The sequence below is a fragment of the Pinus tabuliformis genome, chromosome 7, assembly GCF_031772625.1.
Source record: "Pinus tabuliformis cultivar Carrire ecotype Pingquan chromosome 7, CPIR1, whole genome shotgun sequence".
NCBI lineage: Eukaryota > Viridiplantae > Streptophyta > Pinopsida > Pinales > Pinaceae > Pinus > Pinus tabuliformis.
In genome coordinates this window covers 483,134,692-483,154,038 of record NC_142293.1, presented here as the reverse complement: position 1 = coordinate 483,154,038, position 19,347 = coordinate 483,134,692, and positions in this window count along the sequence as shown.

Here is a 19,347-nt window from a genome sequence, read left to right as displayed (position 1 = left end):
CTTGCAACTTGTGACCTTTCTTATAGATATATTACTTAGGTCGCATGGTCACATTCTATTCTTATAATAGTATTCCACTGTGAGTTGGTATTGTAACTTGTGACATCCTTTATGTTGGTCACATGCGACCTAGACACCGCACAAACCACACCCGCAACCCCTTCAGATCACAAGGTCACACCTTCATACCACATCCCTCATGTGACTAACTGCTCCAGTCATGACATGCGACCTACGACCTTTGGTAGCCCAGTTGCATGCGATGATTTTTCCATGAAATTTTATATTGCGACCTCCTCTCGCACATGTGCCTTCCCATATAAGATACCGACACCCATCTCACCCTTTCATTCTTCCTCCCATGAATGAGTGCATGACCCCTCTCCAACAACTGGAAGTGGGTGTGACCTTCTCTAAAGGTAAGTTATGCCTACCCTTCATAATTATTATTTGTTGCAATTTGACATGTGTCCATCCCAATTGTTGTTGTGACCCTGCACATTCACATCCTGAGCATTCTTATTACTTCACCCCTCGATCTCAACCCCAAACCCCCACATATCCATCCACGATCATCGAGCTCTGCTCAAACTTTACTTGTGGTGAGTCCTCACCTTACGCTTTAGAAATATTAGTCTACTATTTGACCTATTCTGAACCAACCCACTAACCCTAGCTCCATCCTATTTTTTTATTTTTATTTTTAATGCGGCGCTAGTCTGTAACTATTACGCCTTAGTGTGTTTATCCCTTGTCAAGTTCCAGCCCAAATACCCTTGGAAAGTGTTGGTTTGTGGAGGGGGTTTTGAGTTCACCGTAGCCCCTTTATAAATGCCTTTCACTTGCTTAGAGTCTAGGGTTCGGGTTGTAATTTTGGGCAGAAATTTCACATAGTCGTCAAACCTCTAAGTCCCAATGAAACCAAGTATTAATCACTTCAATTTTCATCCAAGTTCACAACCTATTCATAGTCGTGAATCATAATCCATATGAGATAGCAGATCCACTAGATAGTAGTAATGAGAGACCTTGTGACCCAACGACTTTGTAATCTTGCAACTTATCTTTCCCTCAAAAATGTGATCAAGCGATCCTATTGACCCCTTAAGTCGCAAAATCACACCTCGAAAGGCTAATGATTTATGCGACCTAATCTATTATGCGACTTGGCGACCTGCAAAGTCAATGAACTTTGTGACCTACCCTACTTTTAAAATTGCGATTTGTCCTTTGGTTTTGAATTGCAACCTCCATAGAAGCCTTCTTCTTGCCATACCTAATTTCTCATACATTGCACCGGAAGGTCCCACAGTGGCACTTTATTTTTCTAGTTTATTAACACATATCATCATTCATGGTAACATATATTTCTTGGGATCATATCTTTGAAATTCCAGGTGACTTTGATATGGACTGCATCACTATATCATCATTCTATGAAGAGATGGCACCACCAGTGGTCAAAGGTTCTCGTAAAGGTTTGGGCAAGAGTTCTGCCAGAGCTGAAAGCAATATTGAAGGAGTTGTAGATAGTCCACCAACTCTGCCCATATATGGAGTTACTTTTTGTAATATTAACAAATAAATGAAACTTACCTGTTGGGACATTTATTCTATGTTTATGAACAAGGATATATCGTAGGATTAAGGGGATTTCAAGGTATACATTAATATCAAGAGGTATTGGTTTCACACCCACTAGTGTTCACATGTTCCAAAACAATACACTGGATATTGTAGCTTGCAAATGAAGATAACTGGGAAATCAAGAGGCATACAGAGATTTTAGCATCCTTCATGATTGTTGACATTACAACCTATTGCAAGATGCTTGACCGAGAAGAGACCTTAAACAGTAGATGGTTATCAAATTTTAATTAATCCACCAAGGACATACTAAAATCATGGTGGCAGGAACCAACCAAATTCAGGCTTAAGCTAGGCCAGGTTTATAACACAAAAGTCCTCTGGAAGGTGTATCAATTAATGGTAGCCATGATGAATAGGCTGTATGGGAGAGCATATATTGATACTTTTCTAGGATTTTGGGTTCCTTTAATGCACACAATTGCCACCAAAGGGACAATATTTAACTCAGAAAGCATTCTTGCATCTGCACTCAATACAAATAGTCAAGAAACCAAGATTCTAGAGAGAGGTCAGCCATCCATGTTTTATGTGGCATCTTATGTCCTTAACGAAATTTGTACAAAATTTGAATTTGATGGATGGAATTTGAAATGGTCCCCATAGGTGCAAGAGAATGTACACATTCATTATAAAATCTTTTGGAACCTAGGCTAGAAAGGCATGTATGAAACTATTACAAAATCTTCCATTTCTCCTCTGTATCTTGCACTCTTTGGTGAAGACCCTCCATGTATGTTAGAAAGGGCTAGGAACACACTCCCTAATGTATAAAATTAGTTCCCTATTGGAGAAGCAACTTATATTAGGGTTCTCGATGCTTACAAGCCTCCTCACGCTCTCCCCACACTGGTGACAGATAAAGTTCTTTTACAAGAGGTCTAAAAATTGACTACTAGGCTATCCAGAACATTAGTAAAAGGTAAAATGGGGTCATGGCCTATGCTCCCTTTGACAATTGGCACATATAATCTCAAGAAATTTAAGGAGGCTGAAGTAGAAGTCGAGGACTTAAAGGGTTTCTTCTTTGTTGATCTAAGGTTCTGAAAATATGACCTGAAGGGTATTGCATCCACACATTGTAAGGCTATTGGATTTAGGTGGTCCTATGTTCATTTTAAAGATGATGATGAGGATAAGATCAAGAACTTATACAACGCTTCTAGAGAAATAGGACCAAATTAGAAACAAGAAGAGAATAAAGAACAATCATATACTGATACTTGGGAGAGTATGAGTCTTGAAACTAGGGTAGCCATTCTTAAAATGAGGAAAGGGAAAGAAAGAAAGAAATAAAAATGAAATAAAAAGAAGGTTGACAAGAAGGGAGGAACCTAGTAAGAAATATGAGAGGATGAAACCCTAAAGAAGCAAGAGGAGGAAATGAGGAGGAAAGAGGACTTCGAGAAGAGGAGCATAACAATAGCTCAAAAGAAATAAGAGATGAAGAGAAAAAGGGAAGAAAAAGAGGAGCAACATAGAAGAGAAGAAGAAGATTGAAGGAGACAGGAGGAAAAAAAAAAGAAAAGGCAAGAAGAGGAAGAAATGAGAAAGAAACTGGAAGAAGAAGAACTCAAAAGAAAGGTTGAGGAAGAACAAAGGAGGAAAGATGAAGAATAAAAGAGGTTGAAATAAGAAGAAGGAGCCAAAAAGAAACAAGAAGATTAAACCCAGAAAATTGAAAAAGATTTGATCAAATCGATAGGTGATCAACAATCAAAAGCTTCAGAGATGCAGTTAGATATGAGTCCTTTGAATATTCTACCATCTACTTCAATTACTGGCAGACATTTCCCACTACATGAATTGGGAATCCCACAAGAAGAAGAAGAATAAGTGTTGGATATTACAAAGCTCACTTTTGATCAAGTTCAATGCAATATTATGTAGGAAATACGTAAGTTCTATGTCAAGAATCCAACTAAGCCCATATCGCTCATCACAAAGAAGGAAATTGTCACAAATACAACCATGAACCAATAAATTATTGCCTCAACTGGAACCATTTTTTTGACAAACATGGAGATAAATTAGAGTAGAGTGAACAAACAAGTTTCCCATATATAGGCCAAGCTTTCTACCTTCTAAAAAAGAGTTGCACAGTTTCATAATGAGAACCAGACTTTGCTTACATCTCATTCACACAACAAGGAGTTGCAGGCATCCATTCACAAAGAAGTAACAATATGTGAAGATTACATGGACTTGTTTTACCAAGAGATGATGAAATTACATTAGGTTATATCACCATTCCCATCCATGCAGACAAAATCTAAGGAAAGGGGAGCAATGTTTAAACTAGCCACTGCAACTATCAAGCACATACATGAGTGGACCATGCAATACTCAAATGCACCAGAAGCACTTCTAAAGAAATATTGGATAACAACAGAAAATGATAAGGTTGCAATCCACATCAAGGTCCATTCACATGACAAGTTGGTTAAATATTTAGATAAGGTAATAGATTCATACAAGCATTTACTTAGTGGGATGGAATCTCTCATTTAGGTGCATAAAGTTCCTACTATTGATTAATTGGGTAAAGTAAGGTCTCACGAAGAAGTCAAACAAGAAATTCAAGCATTTGTGAGCCCCTTCAAACAAGATAGTGCTACAGAAGACTTGCAAGTTACAAAGGAGGCAATTACCCAATACGTGGTGGAGCTTGTAAGGATATACACAAATCTCATGACCCTATGGAATCAAGTGAAGGTGAAGAAATCTACTCTATTTCCATATTCCTTAGAATGTCTTCAGAGACATGGGGACAAATTACGACATAAGGTCATTGGTCTTGAAAAAGAATACAGGCTTTGGCATGCATATCTAGTACAAGAATTACATTTGGATGTCCCAGGACCTAGACCTATCTATTACTAGATTAATAGATTGAGAGTATTTCATTTATTTCATGTAATGTGTCAGTAGTAGAGTAGAGAATCACATGGGAATATTAAAGGTCATGGGGTAACTGAAGAGTCATAGGGGTATATGAAAGGTCACCCCATTTTCTATAAATATGTCCTCATGACTCAATGTAAATGACTTTTAGTTTTGGACTGAATTGGTGCATATTGTTTGGAGAACTAATAGACCTTTGTTGAATGCAAGTGGTGATTTTGTACTTTCACTTATGGATGTCATTGACTTTTCATGTGATGATGTTATGAGTATTTCAACTTTTGATTCTGCTTGAGCCTAAGTGTGCATTCCTTTCATGTATTATCAATTATCGTAGGATTTCCCTTGCGATGATCAGATGGTATGCGCTGAGCTTATTTTATGCTTATATTGGTGAAATGTTTGACTGATTTCAACATATATTATGTATGGGATTGTGCATCTTTACGAGAATTTATGAGGTTGTTGGTTATGAACTTATTTATGATCAATGAACTAATCTCTATTGGATACATGGGTTTTATTTGAATTTTTTCTAACATTGCTTCCCTTAAGATTCATGTTAATGCTACTTAGATGTTGTTATATGCATTGCATTTCAGATGTTTAAATCCATAAGTCACTTATTCACATTTTTTGAAGGTTTTATTTTGTTCTCTAACAATTGTTATGTGTTTTTTCCAAAGAAAAATATAAGCAAAACTATGGCTACTGGGCCTACATACTTGATGGGACTCTTAAACCAAACGGTGTAGAGTCTAGTTGGGATTCTACACCAAGGATATCCCCTTGTTGTTGGTAGTACATTCCATCCTATCAATAGATTTTTGGCGCTAGAAGAAGGGCAAACCCTCGTTGTATGGCTAATATAAATCCCCGCACTCGTCCCAAGCATTCCGAACAACAAAGCAATCAACCTCCTCCTTTTCCTCCCATTCTTCCTACTCAAGAACCACCTCCTAACTTGGAAGATGCCACTAATGACCCATAAGCTGCCTACGAAGTTACCTTTGAACAACTGAGAGCTCTATGCCCCATTACTCATCAATTTTCTAAGAGTCTCGATCTTATCCCTAGGGCTGCTAACCTTCCCCACACATGTGCAACACGAGCTCCCCAAACTCATAAAGGAGTCCTTGTAAGTTCAGTCGAAGAGTTTGTTAATGTGACTTTAGATGAATTTGTAGATGCTCTTAAAACACAAGAGATTGCAGGCCTAGAAAATTGTGCTGGTTCAGAAGAGGAAAATATTGAGGGAGAGAATTTAGAAGACATGAGCTGACGAAAACATGAGAACATTGAGAATGATGATAGACAATAGGGTGAAGGGAATATTAGAAATGAAGAAAATATTAGGAACGAGGATAATTTTAGGAACAAAAGGAATCTAAAAAATGAGAGGATTCTGAGAAATCTTAGGAATCTAAGGGTTCTAAGGAATCAAAGGAACTAGGAGAGCCTTGTTGATAGTACTGAAGGCTCCATATCTATTCAAAAAGTGACGCGGAAGACAACAATAACATGGTCAGAAATCAACCTAGAGGTAACCGACAACAACCTTTGGCTTATATGGCTTAGTCTACTTTGGATATCTGAGGCCCACTGCATGACATGCCCCGACATCCAAAGAAGTGCCTCTCGAAGTATGACTCAGGGAAAGGAACTACTACTAAAGATCACATCAGTAAATTCTATCTTTCACTACAAATGATGAGAGTGCAACATGATGACATTGCATGCAAGTTGTTTGCACACAACTTGGAAAACAAGGCTACTACATGGTATCATTCCCTACCTATAGCTTCTATTTAGAATTGGGATGAGTTTAGAAAAAACTTCATCGAAAAGTTTTCCAAGGAGAAAACACCTACAATGCTGCTCATAAAGCTGAGTGCGTTGGATGGGAAAGAAGGAAAAGGTCAAAGAATTTACTCAGTGGTTTACTACCATCTTGAACAAGTTCCCAGCTGATGTTCCTCCCCACGACTCCACCACTTTTGACTACTATACTAAGGTGCTTCCTCATGACATCGCTATGTTTGTGAAAAGAGAAGCAAAAACTATGTTAGTGGATAACTTTGCAGAAGCTCACAGTTGAAAAGGACATCATGTCCATTGGATCAATCGAGCATGATTCACGCGATGATTCAAAAGCCGCCAGTAAGAAATCTCAGGCCTCATCTAGTAAATCTCATGATAAATATTCTTTTAATTTTGAAGCTTTAGCTAAATCTCTAAAGCAGTTAACTAATGAAGTTTTTGAGTTAAAGAGAAAGACAAGTGAGAGCTAATATGGTAGCAAATTGTATAATCATTTCTTCAAGAAGAGTGGTAAGCCACCCAAAAAATTAGCTGAAATCTCTAATGTGAATCTAAAAGTTGAATATCTCGGTATGGACAACTATTGCACTTTTCACCAAGCTGCTCATTTAAAAAAGACATTTCCCACAATGGATATATAATATGACTGCTATGGTGAGCTAAGTGCTTGAGGATCAAACAGTTGGAGAACAAGACAAGGAAACAAAATATGAAGGAGAAGAAGCATCTCCTCCTTATGACAATGTCGATTCTTATGTGATGACATTCAAAGTTATTCAAGGATGTGAGGTTCATTCTATCCAAGAAACCCTGGTTGGGGAAAATCTTCCTCTTAAATCTCTGAAGACTTATAATTTGAGGAGTAAAGGACCGATAACTGAACTCACTCTAGAAGAAAAGAAGATGGAGTTGTTAAGAAGGTTTTTTCCTCCGAGAAAACCTACCCAGTCTTCAACTGGGTAGTCCTTGAAGAGTGCCTCAATAAGTGATAAAAGTAACTTAACTCTCCCAAAGTTGCTTCCAAGTATTCCTAGCTGACTACCACTACTCAACCATTTAAGGAGGAAATTGTATCTTTTGATATTTGATATAACATTGTTGAGGACATGAAGAAGAACTCAGCCAACATTTCACTTTATGAGCTTGCCAAGATGGCCTGTCAGAGGGAGTTGATTGTCAAGACCTTTGCTTCTATGTCCTATGTTGGTAAGGTCCTTGTGTCTTCCAAAGCTATTACCTCTAGTCAGTCTAAAACATCTATGAATATTCAATCTACTGCCAATGCTACAAATACTAATATTAGGTCTTCAACTCCTCCTTTCCTCTTAACCTTTGATATATTTAATAATAATGTGCACAACTCTCTCATTGATTTTGGTGCATCTACCAACGTTATGCCATTTTTGGTTTGTAAGAAATTAAATGTTGAACTGGAAAAGGCGGATGGAAAAATCATTCAACTCGATAGATCTCAGGTTCTAGTTGTTGGAGAGTTGAATAATGAACTGATCAGACTATCTTCCGATTGAGGAGTGCATTAGTTGTGATTGTTAATATTCCTGAAGCCTATGGGATGTTACTTAGCAGAGACCGGTATAACAAGCTCCAAGGATATTTTGCTACAGACAAGTCACATTTATGGCTCCCCTACAAAGGAAAAAATACTAATATCAAAGTCAATAGCGAGTCAGAAATGAAGTATACAGTCATTGAGCGGGAAGAACTGAATGAGCCCATCAATTTTTCTCAAGAAGAACTGTGGATGTGTTTCTTGGGATCCAACATTAGGTCTTATGAATCCATGCAATCACCCATTCCACCACATATGCAGTTGGAACTCCTTCCCTACCCTCCAACTGATGGTAATGAACTATGTACTCTAGATGTAAATATTTTTAGCTTAGTTCCTAGTAATAATGACATGTGGACCTTATATTATGATGGGTCTAAGACTCAAGATGGATCCTACGCCAATTGTATGTTGGTGGACCCCCCAAAAAAGAAGTTTTTAATTTCTTGTAGATTATTTTAGTGTACTAACAACACCAGAGAGTATGAGGTGCTGATTCTTGGGATGAAGAAAGCCATTGGCCTCAAGGTTGAATGTTTAAAGGTAATTGGAGTTTCATAAATCATGACATGGAAGGTACACAACATGATTCATTTCTTGTCACCACATCTGAAAAAATATCAAAAAGAGGTTTGGAGGTTAATTTATGCTTTTAAAGCTTTTGGTATTAAATCAGTTCCTAGAATTAATAACGCCACTGCTGATACTCTAGCTAATGCTGCAACTAGGTTTACGCCGCTTGGGGACAACTTTCATATTGAATCTTTTTATAAGCCTATTGTCTAAGATAATATAACTAATCTACACATTTTTAATGATGACCAACAAATATTAGATTTCATGGAAAACACGGATGTGTTTAAGGATGCAACAATAGATGAAGAAGAACATAATAAGACCTTGTTGGAGGAAGCTGATATGTGCAAGGGAAACCCAATGCCTAAAGGTGTTGTTACACTTGTGAAGTTGTTCGACTTACAAAACTGGTTCTCGGGACCACCAAAAACCAAGAATCAAAGTTTCATGCTATTTCATGAGTAAATCAACCTAAGAACGAAGGTTGATCCCAAATTTATTAATCTCAGTACTTATTATTCTCCTGGACAAATACAAGCCTTCATTTAATTGTTCAAGAAGTATCAAGATGTCTTTTCTTGGATGTATGAAGATTTGAAAACATATGACACCCGTATTATCCAACACGTGATACTTATAAAGGATGGGGTCAAACCATTCCAATAGAAGCTGAGGAAAGTGAACCCAACACTCGAGCCACGCGTTCATAAAGGGTTCAAGAAGCTGTTGGATGCACACATCATTTTCAAAGTTAGGCACTCCACTTGGGTCTCCAACATGGTACCTATAAGGAAGAAGTCTGATGATATCTGTCTATGTGTTGATTTCCGAAATTTGAACCATGCTTCTGATAGAGATAACTATACCATCCCCTCCATGGAGAAGATCTTGCAAATAATCTCTGGGTTAGAAATATTTTCTCTTCTCGATGGGTTCTATACCTATAATCAAGTCTTGGTTTCTGAACTAGATAGGTTAAAAAAAACATTTAGAACAAAATGGGGGACATTTTCTTTCAGGCATATGCCCTTTGGGCTTATAAATGTTGGAGCTACTTTCCAAAGGGAAATGGATATTGCTTTTAGAGGGATAATTGGCCAAAGTGTGGTAGTCTATTTGGATGACATAACAATGTTTTCAAAGAAGAGATTAGACCATCTATGACATTTGAAGAAAATATTTGAGTGCTGTTGAAAATACAAAATATCACTCAACCCTAAGAAAAACATCTTTGTCGTTTTTGAGGGTAATACCCTGGGGCACATAATAGCCAAGAGTGGTATCATTATAGACCCAAAGCATGTAAAAACTATCACATAAATCCCATATCCCAATGGAAAGAAGGCAATGCAGTCATTCTTGGGCAAGATCAATTTTCTCCACAAGTTCATTTATGATTATGCCCAAATGGTAAAACCTCTTCAGAATATGATAAATAAGGATGTAGTATTCAAATGGAATCAAGAAGAGAAGTAGGCTTTTGAACGTATCAAGCAATATATCATCGAAATCCCGGCTCTCTATAGCCCTAACTTTAATAAAAAAATTATATTGTACACGTTTCCTTCAGATTCATCACTCATTATTGTTTTAATGCAAAATGATGACAAAAGGTAATGAGCGTCCTATATCTTTTATGAGTACTGGCTTGTAGGGATCAGAGCTCAATTATCCCAATATGGATAAGCAAGCATATGCTATTTATAAAGATGTCAAACATTTCAAACCTTACATTCTAAAAAATCATGTTATAGTGTTTGTACCTCACCCAGTCGTGAGATCTCAATTTGTGCAACAAGAGTTTGGGTGAACGTAGGACTAATTGGATGACATTCCTACAAGAGTACAATATGGAATTTATACTTGCTCACACAGTTAAAAGACACAACTTATGCAAGCTGGCTGCTGAAGCTTCTAATCAACTTGACAAAAAATTGCTAGGATGGAAGCAAGAGATTGAAATGTATCAAAATGATTTAGTGCTTATGCCCAACTCGTCATCACCTTGGTATGCCAATTTGAAGAAATATTTGGAACATGATATGTTTCCTCCGACCTTGTTCATGAAACATAAAAGAGACATTAGATTCAAAGTTGCTTCCTATCAATTAGTCCATGACAATCTATTTCATAAACATCACAATGGTGTGTTACTTAAATGTTTGGAATCTGATGACACTGAAAAGGTCCTAAAGAAGTTGCATGGTGGGACAATAGGAGGAAATTATGCTAGCAACACAACGACACAAAAACACACAAAATAATGAGGGAAGGATATTATTGGCCTACATTATTTAGAGACACCCATGAATATGTTCAGAAATGTTGTATCTGTCAAAAGTGTGTTGGAAGAGAATCACAATCAACTTCACCACTCCAACCTATTACTATTGAGAATACCTTTTAGCAACAAGGTCTAGACATCATTAAGGAAATCACACCGCACTCCTTGAAACAACACAAATATATTCTTAAAACTATGGATTATTTCACAAGGTGGGTCAAAGCTGTTCTACTAAGGCAAGTCAATGACTAGGAGGTAATTCATTTCGTTAATAAGAACATCATAACCGGGTTTGGTGTTCGTACCTCCCACATTTTTGATAATGCAACTTACTTTTCACCACTGAGATTATATGATTTCACTTTGGAAAATGGAATTATTTTGAAGCACTCTGCTAACTACTATCCCCAAGGCAATGGTTTAGCCGAGTCCACTAACAAGAACATAATCCATATAATCAATAAAATTGTGTTGTCCATAAGAGAAATTGGCAAAATGATTTAACTAATGATCTTTTTTCTGATCGTGTCACTCCCAAACTGTATCTTGGTACCTCTACTTAATTCCCAGTCTACGATGAGCAAGTCATCATACCACTAAACCTATACCTACCTGCCTTGCAGTCATCACATGAATCTCACGGTAGGCCATGTCCCATCATGGAGAGTAGGATCGACAAGTTGCCTAAACTTGAGGAAGAAAGGTATAAAGCCCTTGAAAAATTTGCTTCACACCAAAGCCAAATTAAGAGATGGTTTGATAAGAAGTTTGTAGGGAATAAAGAATTTAATGTAGGCAATCTTGTCCTAAAATGGGATAAAGCACATGAGGACAAGGGAAATCATACCAAATTTCAAGTCCTGTGGATTAGCCCTTATCAATTCATAGAGGAAATTGGACTACACACTTACTACCTCCAAATCTTATATAGGAGGACCAAACCTCTTCCCGTAAATGGCCAGGATCTCAAATTTTACTTCACTTAACAACTCTCATATCTACTCACTCATCCTTGTACATATTTACTTTCCTGTCTTTTCTTTCTTGTCATTACTCATTTTACTTTTATTTTCCTGCCTTGTTGTAGTCACATGCATTTCCTTTTCTTTTAGCTCCTTAAAGATATCTTGTCCATAAATAAAGAACTTGCATAGAATAAAGATTTCTAGGACATCATAAATCAGCTGAATGTATTTTAAGAGCTGTAGTAGTTGTCCCATCATTAGTCAGCTAGTGATATATGTTCTCTTGTTTGACCTTGAATACGTCACAAGTCAATGCCACAAGAAAATATGGACTAGACTATGTGGGGAACCTCAACCATCTGAATTTCCCTTTGTCCTTAATAGGATCCATGGCTTCAAATAAATATTGCATTTTCAATAACTTGACCTAATGGCTCAAGAAGGGAAAATGAGAAACTCACCATGAGAAAACTCTTTTTGGAAGAATAAATAGAGTCTTTGAAAAATGAGGAACAACCTATCTTGCCCATAAAATAAGTTGGGATCCCTCATCTGCCCTGGCGAAATGAATGCCTAATAAATGGTGTCATATGAAAATACAAATAAGTAATTGAATAAAAGGGTAAAGGATTGAGAAAGGCTTCCTGTGCAGAGAGGTGATGTAGATGACTTCACCAGGGTATTGAACATGCCTATTGGTAGCGAAGCAACATTTGTGATTTCTCGAAGTGACTCAGCCTAAGTACTGAACAGGCCTGCTGGTAGCAGAGAAACACTAGAAACTACTTCAATTCCATACATTCTTAGCTCATATGTTATTATCTCGATCCCCTATTGAAGCCATTAGTGCCATCTTCAAATTGATAAAGTGTTTCAAAGCAAGCCAATCAGAGTAATGAAGGGTCTACTGTCGTTAACAAAGGGTTGTATAGAAAATTCTGTGGGACTCATGAGTCTAGGAAAATACTTCTAAGGGTAAGAATTCATCTTGAATAAAGGTAAGATAAATATTCTAAGGTCCTAATAGTGTATCACCAATTGTTTTAGCTGCTACAACAACCCCAAAATTTACCCCTTTTCAAAAATTTTGGAGACCCCCCGTACTAAAATTCCTGTCATCCTTTGCCTATGGTCTCTTAGGGTTTCCCTCTTTCTTTACCTGTCTAGTGTTTCCTTGGAAATTCTAAAATTTTATCCTAAAATCCTAAAAACCTAAGTTTTCCACTAGGTCGCTAGTCACATTTGGAGATTCTAGATTGAGTGCTAAAACTTGTGACTTGCGACCTTTCCTATAGCTATATTTCTTAGGTCATAAGGTCTCATTCTAAACTTATAGTGGAATTCCCCTGTGAGTTGGTATTGCAACTTATGACCTCCTTTTTGTTGGTCACATGCGACCTAGACACCATGCGACCCACACTTACGACTCCTTCAGATCATAAGGTCACACCTTCATACCACATCCTTCATGCGACTATCCGCTCTACTCACGACATGCAACATGTAACCTTTAGTAGCTCAGTCACATGTGATAATTTTTTTGATCCATTCCATATTGCAACCTACCCTTGCACGTGCGCCTTCCCATATAAGATACCGATGTTGCTCTCATCCTTTCATTTTTCCTTCCACGATTGAGTGCGTGATCCCTCTCCAACAACTGGCGACCAATGCGACCTTCTCTATAGGTAATTAATGCCTACCCTCTATAATCGTTATTTTCTGCAGCTTAATATGTGTCCATCCAAATTGCCACTTGTTATAGCATCATTTAGCAATCCTATAGACTTGATGCTCTTGTATGGCCATGGGAAACCTTTTTCCATGCAGACTTGATCCGTTATTAAAAAAAATATTTCAAATTCCATACGCAACTCAGCCCATTCAAAAGCGTGTAAATACGCGGGTTTTGTAACTGCATACCCGCGTATACCTTTTCAAATATGAAAAAATAAAATAATATGCTATTTTTCGGGCGAGGTTCATAGGTTTTACTGAGAGCCCACCCACATGGGCCTATAGCACAACTGAATTAACTAATTTTAGGTGGTATATATACACACCTTGGGTAGGCCTAAAGGACATAAGAGAAGGGCTATTGACATTATACCCATTTTTCTCCCAGATCAAGTCTAATTTTTTCGTGCCTCCTACACTCCCAGTCTCTATGGAAACCCTTGTTTCCTTTGAAAATATGTTCATCATCTTTATAACATCTCCTTGCATTTGTTAGAGAGGTTGTCCTCGTGGCTCGGGCTGGATGGATCTAAAGAAAGGCTTCATCGGTGCTTTGGCTTGGATCAGGTTGTACCTTTCTTGTACCTATTGTTGATTATCAATAAAGAAGCTCATGTCTTGTTCCTGATATGATATTGTTTCACGAATAACAATTTCCATGTTTATATATGATGATATAACATATCTTTTGTTGGCATTATGACAGGTGTGGCGCTATGGTATAAGTGTTGTCCTTCATGGAAACTCACTCAAGTGGCAAATCACAGTTCAGGCTCTCAAAATGATAGAAAATGAGATACCCGCAGGTGCACCGAACAAAAGCCGCGGGCCCACAAGTGCTCCGAACAAGAGGTGCGGAAATACCCACAGGTTCTCCGAACAAAAGGTGCAGACGTCAAATTCACTCACTTTCATGCAGAGAAGCGCGTGCACATGGGAAATTTTATGATTGATCCATGGTATTTAGTCCGACATTTTTGATCCTATGGTTTTGGTCCGTGGTTTTTGTTTCTAAAGTATTGAACCCCGGTTTTGGGTCCCTTGTATTGGATTTCTATGGTTTTGGTCCATGGTTTGAGTAAGGGCTTACCTATAAAAAGGAAAGATCATTTGGCTGAGCACTCATGTGTTGAATATCTTAAGGAGAGCAAGATCTGAAATTCTTGTGACCGGTTGGTGAGTGATAGCTGGATCTGAATCCAGGAGAAACCTGAGCTTTATAAGGCAGATCTACTGATGGGTTGAGATCTCCTTGGCGCATGATCAGATCTGTAAATCTGATAGTAGGGGGTATACTTGAAGTCTGAAAAATTCTATAACCGCACGACCGCAAGTGCGACACGGTGCAGGTGCGAAGATCCGTAGGCCAATGAAGGAGAAAGTGCAGAGATCCATAGGTCTATCAAGGAAAAGTTGCGGAGGTTCGCAGGTTTTGCACACCATAGGTGCGGAGGTTCGCAGGTTTTGCACAATGCAAGTGCGAAGTTCACAGGATTGACACAGTGTGGGCGCGGATACCCGTAGATTAGACTCATAGAAGCCGCGGAAGTGCACAAGTATCTGTTGGTGAAGTTGCGGACTTTTCTTGATCCGTTTTAGCTGCTTCCTTTTGTTACTTCTATGTTCTAGGTTTTGAATTAGTGTCTAGTTATTGGTACTGTGTTCTGAGAAGTTATTGATTTCGTAGTTGCACAAGGAAGTTGATTAATTGTAGATCTATTTGAAGTTTGATTTATATTCATGGATCGAGTCTAAAAATTCATGAAACGTGGTCCTTGAGAGAAAAGAGAAGGTTGTAGCCTTCTGCAGGTTGAAGCCTACATGCTGGTATAAGACTGCACCAGTACAGAAGCATTGTAAAAGAAGTTTCTAATTGAAAGAAGATAGATACATATTGCAGTAGGTGGTTTTCACCCACATTGGGTTTCCACCTTATATCTTGTGTTCTTTGGTGTGATTGGTTGCTCTATTTTTCTTGTTCCTGTTTGTTGTTATATGGTTCCGACACTCAGATTAATGATTCACATCTGAAGAATATATGAAATTATAACTCTGGAAGGTATACACAAGTTTCATTAGTCAGAACGGAAAATATTTGTATAAATTGAAAAGAGTTTGATAATACTGATTCACCCCCCCTCTCAGTATTATTTCCAACAATTGGTATCAGAGCAAGTCCTTCAGAAGAAGCTTGATCACTTGAAGGAAGATCTATCATCATGAGTAACTACGAGAGAGAAGCATCAATCAGGCCACCAATTTTTGATGGGACCAACTTCGTCTATTGGAAGGTAAGAGTCACAACCTATCTTCAATCTCTTGGTACAGAAGTCTGGGATATCATAGATACAAGGTACACTTTTCCTTCAGCAACTCCTACAGATCCGGCTGGTAAGAATCAATATGAAACAAATGCAAAGACTATGAATACTCTATTAGGATGTCTATCTCAATCAGAATTCATCAAGGTTATGCAGTACAAATCCGCCAAAGAAATATGGGATAAGATCGTTCTGAGCTATGAAGGAGATGAACAGGTAAAACGAGCAAAACCTCAAACCCTCAGAATTCAATATGAAAATCTCAGAATGTACAATGATGAAAGTGTGGCTAACTATTTCCTATGTATAGATTAGATTGTTAATTGTATGAAAAACTTGGGTGAAGAAATAAAAGAGGCTGTTGTGGTTGAAAAGGTTCTAAGATCTTTGTCCTCTAAGTTTGAATCAAAAGGTTCTGCAATAGAAGAAAAACAGAATCTACAAAACCTTACCATGTCACAGCTGCACGGAATTCTAATTGCTTACGAAATGAGGAAAGGAGGACCATTAGACAGGAGAGAAGCTGCATTCAAGGCTTCAGGAAAAGGAGATTACTATGAGTCAGGACATATGTCAGAAGAAGAGGAAGAATCAAATTTTTATAAGAATCTTCAACGGGGTGCTGGAAGATTCAGAGGTAAGTTTCCTTTCAAATGCTTTGCTTGTGGAAGAGTCGGTCACCATGCTGCCAAGTGTCCTCATAAAGATAAGCTTGACAAAGGTAAGGAACCTGTTAGATGGAACAAGAAACAGAATGTAAATAAGAAAAGCTATTACACTCATGAAGACAGTGATGGACTTTCAAATAGTGATGAATATGAACAAGGTAATAATTATATACTTTTAATGGCTTTTGAAGATGATGATTTCATGGATGCTATAGATGAAGAAGGTCTTTATGAAGAGATTTCTAAACTCAAAATTTGTTTAGAAGAGAAAAATATGATTATTGATACTCTGCAATGTCAACTGGCTGAAAGGGAAAAACATCATGAAAAGTTAGAATGTGAAATTGTGGGACTTAGAAAAGAGATTGAGAAAACTAAAGCTCTTAATCTTAGATTTGTTAAAGGATCTAAAACGTTAGATGAGATTATCAAAGTGCAGCATTCTCGACTAATCAAGACAGGTCTGGGATATAATGAAGAAACAACCCAAACGCAGAAACCATCTACCTCCAAAAGTTATCTTGATGTAGCAAGGAGAAGTGAACAAAGACCCAATGGAAATCACGAGGTAAATCAGGGACAATTTACCTCAAGAATGAACAAACACTACCAGGTAAATTGGCGGCAATCTACTTTAAGGATGAATAGAAGCTACAACCAGCCTCAGGTAAAACCTTCTCAATTTGCCTCAAGAATGGATGTCAATAGAAACTACAATCATTTGGCTGGTAGATTTGATAATTACAGGAGTTTCTTCAATGGCCAATGTTTCTCTTTTCATAACTTTGGTCACAAAGCAGCTCAATGTGTTTCCTATAAGACAATCATGACTAGAGAAGCTCAAAAACAGAGGAGTATGACTGGGATCATGAAAAGAACCTACAATAACTTTTCTGCTCTTGAAAATGAAATAGAATGTACTATTTGTAACAATTTCGGTCATGAATATTCTGAATGCAGGAGCAGGATTCGGCAGACAACTCAGAAGGAGCAAGCCTCAAGTGCCAAAACATGGATAATGAAGGAACCACAACTAGAGAGATGTGGTATAGCTTTATATGTGGAAGGGCAAGAAAATCAATGGTACATCGACAGTGGATGTTCGAAACATATGATGGGTGATAAAGAAAAAATTCAGTCATATAGTGCCTTAGAGAAGGAGAAGAAGGTCTCTTTTGGAAATGACATCCCTGCTCTCATAAAAGGTAAAGGTTCTATTTAGTTAAAGGAAAAGGTCAAAGCTAGAAATGTCATGTATGTTGATGGCCTAAAGCATAATCTATTGAGTGTCAGTCAGATGTGCAATCAAGGAAATAAGGTAATATTTCGATCAAATGGATGTAGTGTTCATGATCTTGATACAGGAAAAACAGTGATCAAAGGCATAAGAACTCCAAATAATTTATACATATTCAAAGAAGGAGAACATCAATGCTATCTAAGCAAGAATGATGAACACTGGCTATGGCACAGAAGATTGGGGCATCTAAGCTTCTCACAGATAAGGAAAGCATGCAAATACCAGGCAGTTCGTGGTCTTCCAGACATCAAAATTCCAGACAATACAATATGAAAATCATGTCAGTTTGGTAAGCAAACCAGAACTAACTTCCCTGAGAAGGAAGGATCAGCTAGCAGGCCACTTGAACTAGTCCATACTAATGTATGTGGTCCATCTAGGAAAAGGTCACCTTGAGGAGAAGAATACTTTATATTATTCATTGACGACTTTTCCATGATGTGTTGGATAGGACTTATGAAGCACAAAGACGAAGCCTTCAAAAAATTCAAATCTTTCAAAGCCTTGGTTGAAAACGAATCAGATCACAAAATTAAATGCCTCAGGTCTGACAGAGGTGGGGAGTTTACCTCAAATGAATTTTTGATTTTTGTGAAGAACATGGAATAAGAAGGGAATTCTCTACTACAAGGACTCCTCAGCAAAATGGAGTAGTGGAAAGGATGAACAGAACAGTTCAACAAATGGCTCGTGCTATGATGGATGAGTCTAGAATACCCGCAACTTTCTGGGGTGAAGTTGCATTTGCTGCAGTTGTTATTCTCAATAAGACAAATGTCTGGCTGAATAGCACTCAAACTCCTCATGAGCTCTGGTATGGTAAGACTCATACGGTAAAACATTTAAAAAAATTTGGAAGCAAATGCTATATTAAAAATAATGATGAAAATCTTGGCAAGTTTGAACCTAGAGCAGATGAAGGCATTCTCGTTCGTTATTCTCCCCATAGAAAATCATATAAGTGTTACAATAAAAGACTTGGAAGAATTGTTGACAGCATTGATGTAGTAGTTGATGAAGAAGGAAACATTCCTAGGCAAGTAAATTCTGAAAATTTCGAAGATGATGAGGACTATCCTTCAACATCAAATCAGACTTATAATGAAGAAGAAGCTCAAGAGGCACCAGAGGAACAGATAAGGATAGAAGAGAAGACTCCATCCAGATATGTTCAAAAGAATCATCCAGAAACTCAAATTCTGGGGCAGAAAGAGGCAGGTATACAAACAAGAAGAAAAATTGCAGAAGCCTCAAGCTATTTGGCATTACTCTCCTCCACTGAACCACACACTGTAAAAGAGGCATGCAAAGATGAATGTTGGGTCAAGGCAATGGATGAAGAACTAGAGCAGATCGAAAAGAATAACACTTGGGAGTTGGTTCCTAGACCAAAAGATAAGAATGTCATAGGGACAAAATGGATCTTCAAAAACAAGTTGAATGAAAATGGGGAAGTGATTAGAAACAAGGCCAAACTTGTTTGTAAAGGGTATGCTCAACAAGAAGGAATAGACTTTGAAGAAACTTTTGCTCCCATTGCTAGACTTGAGGCCA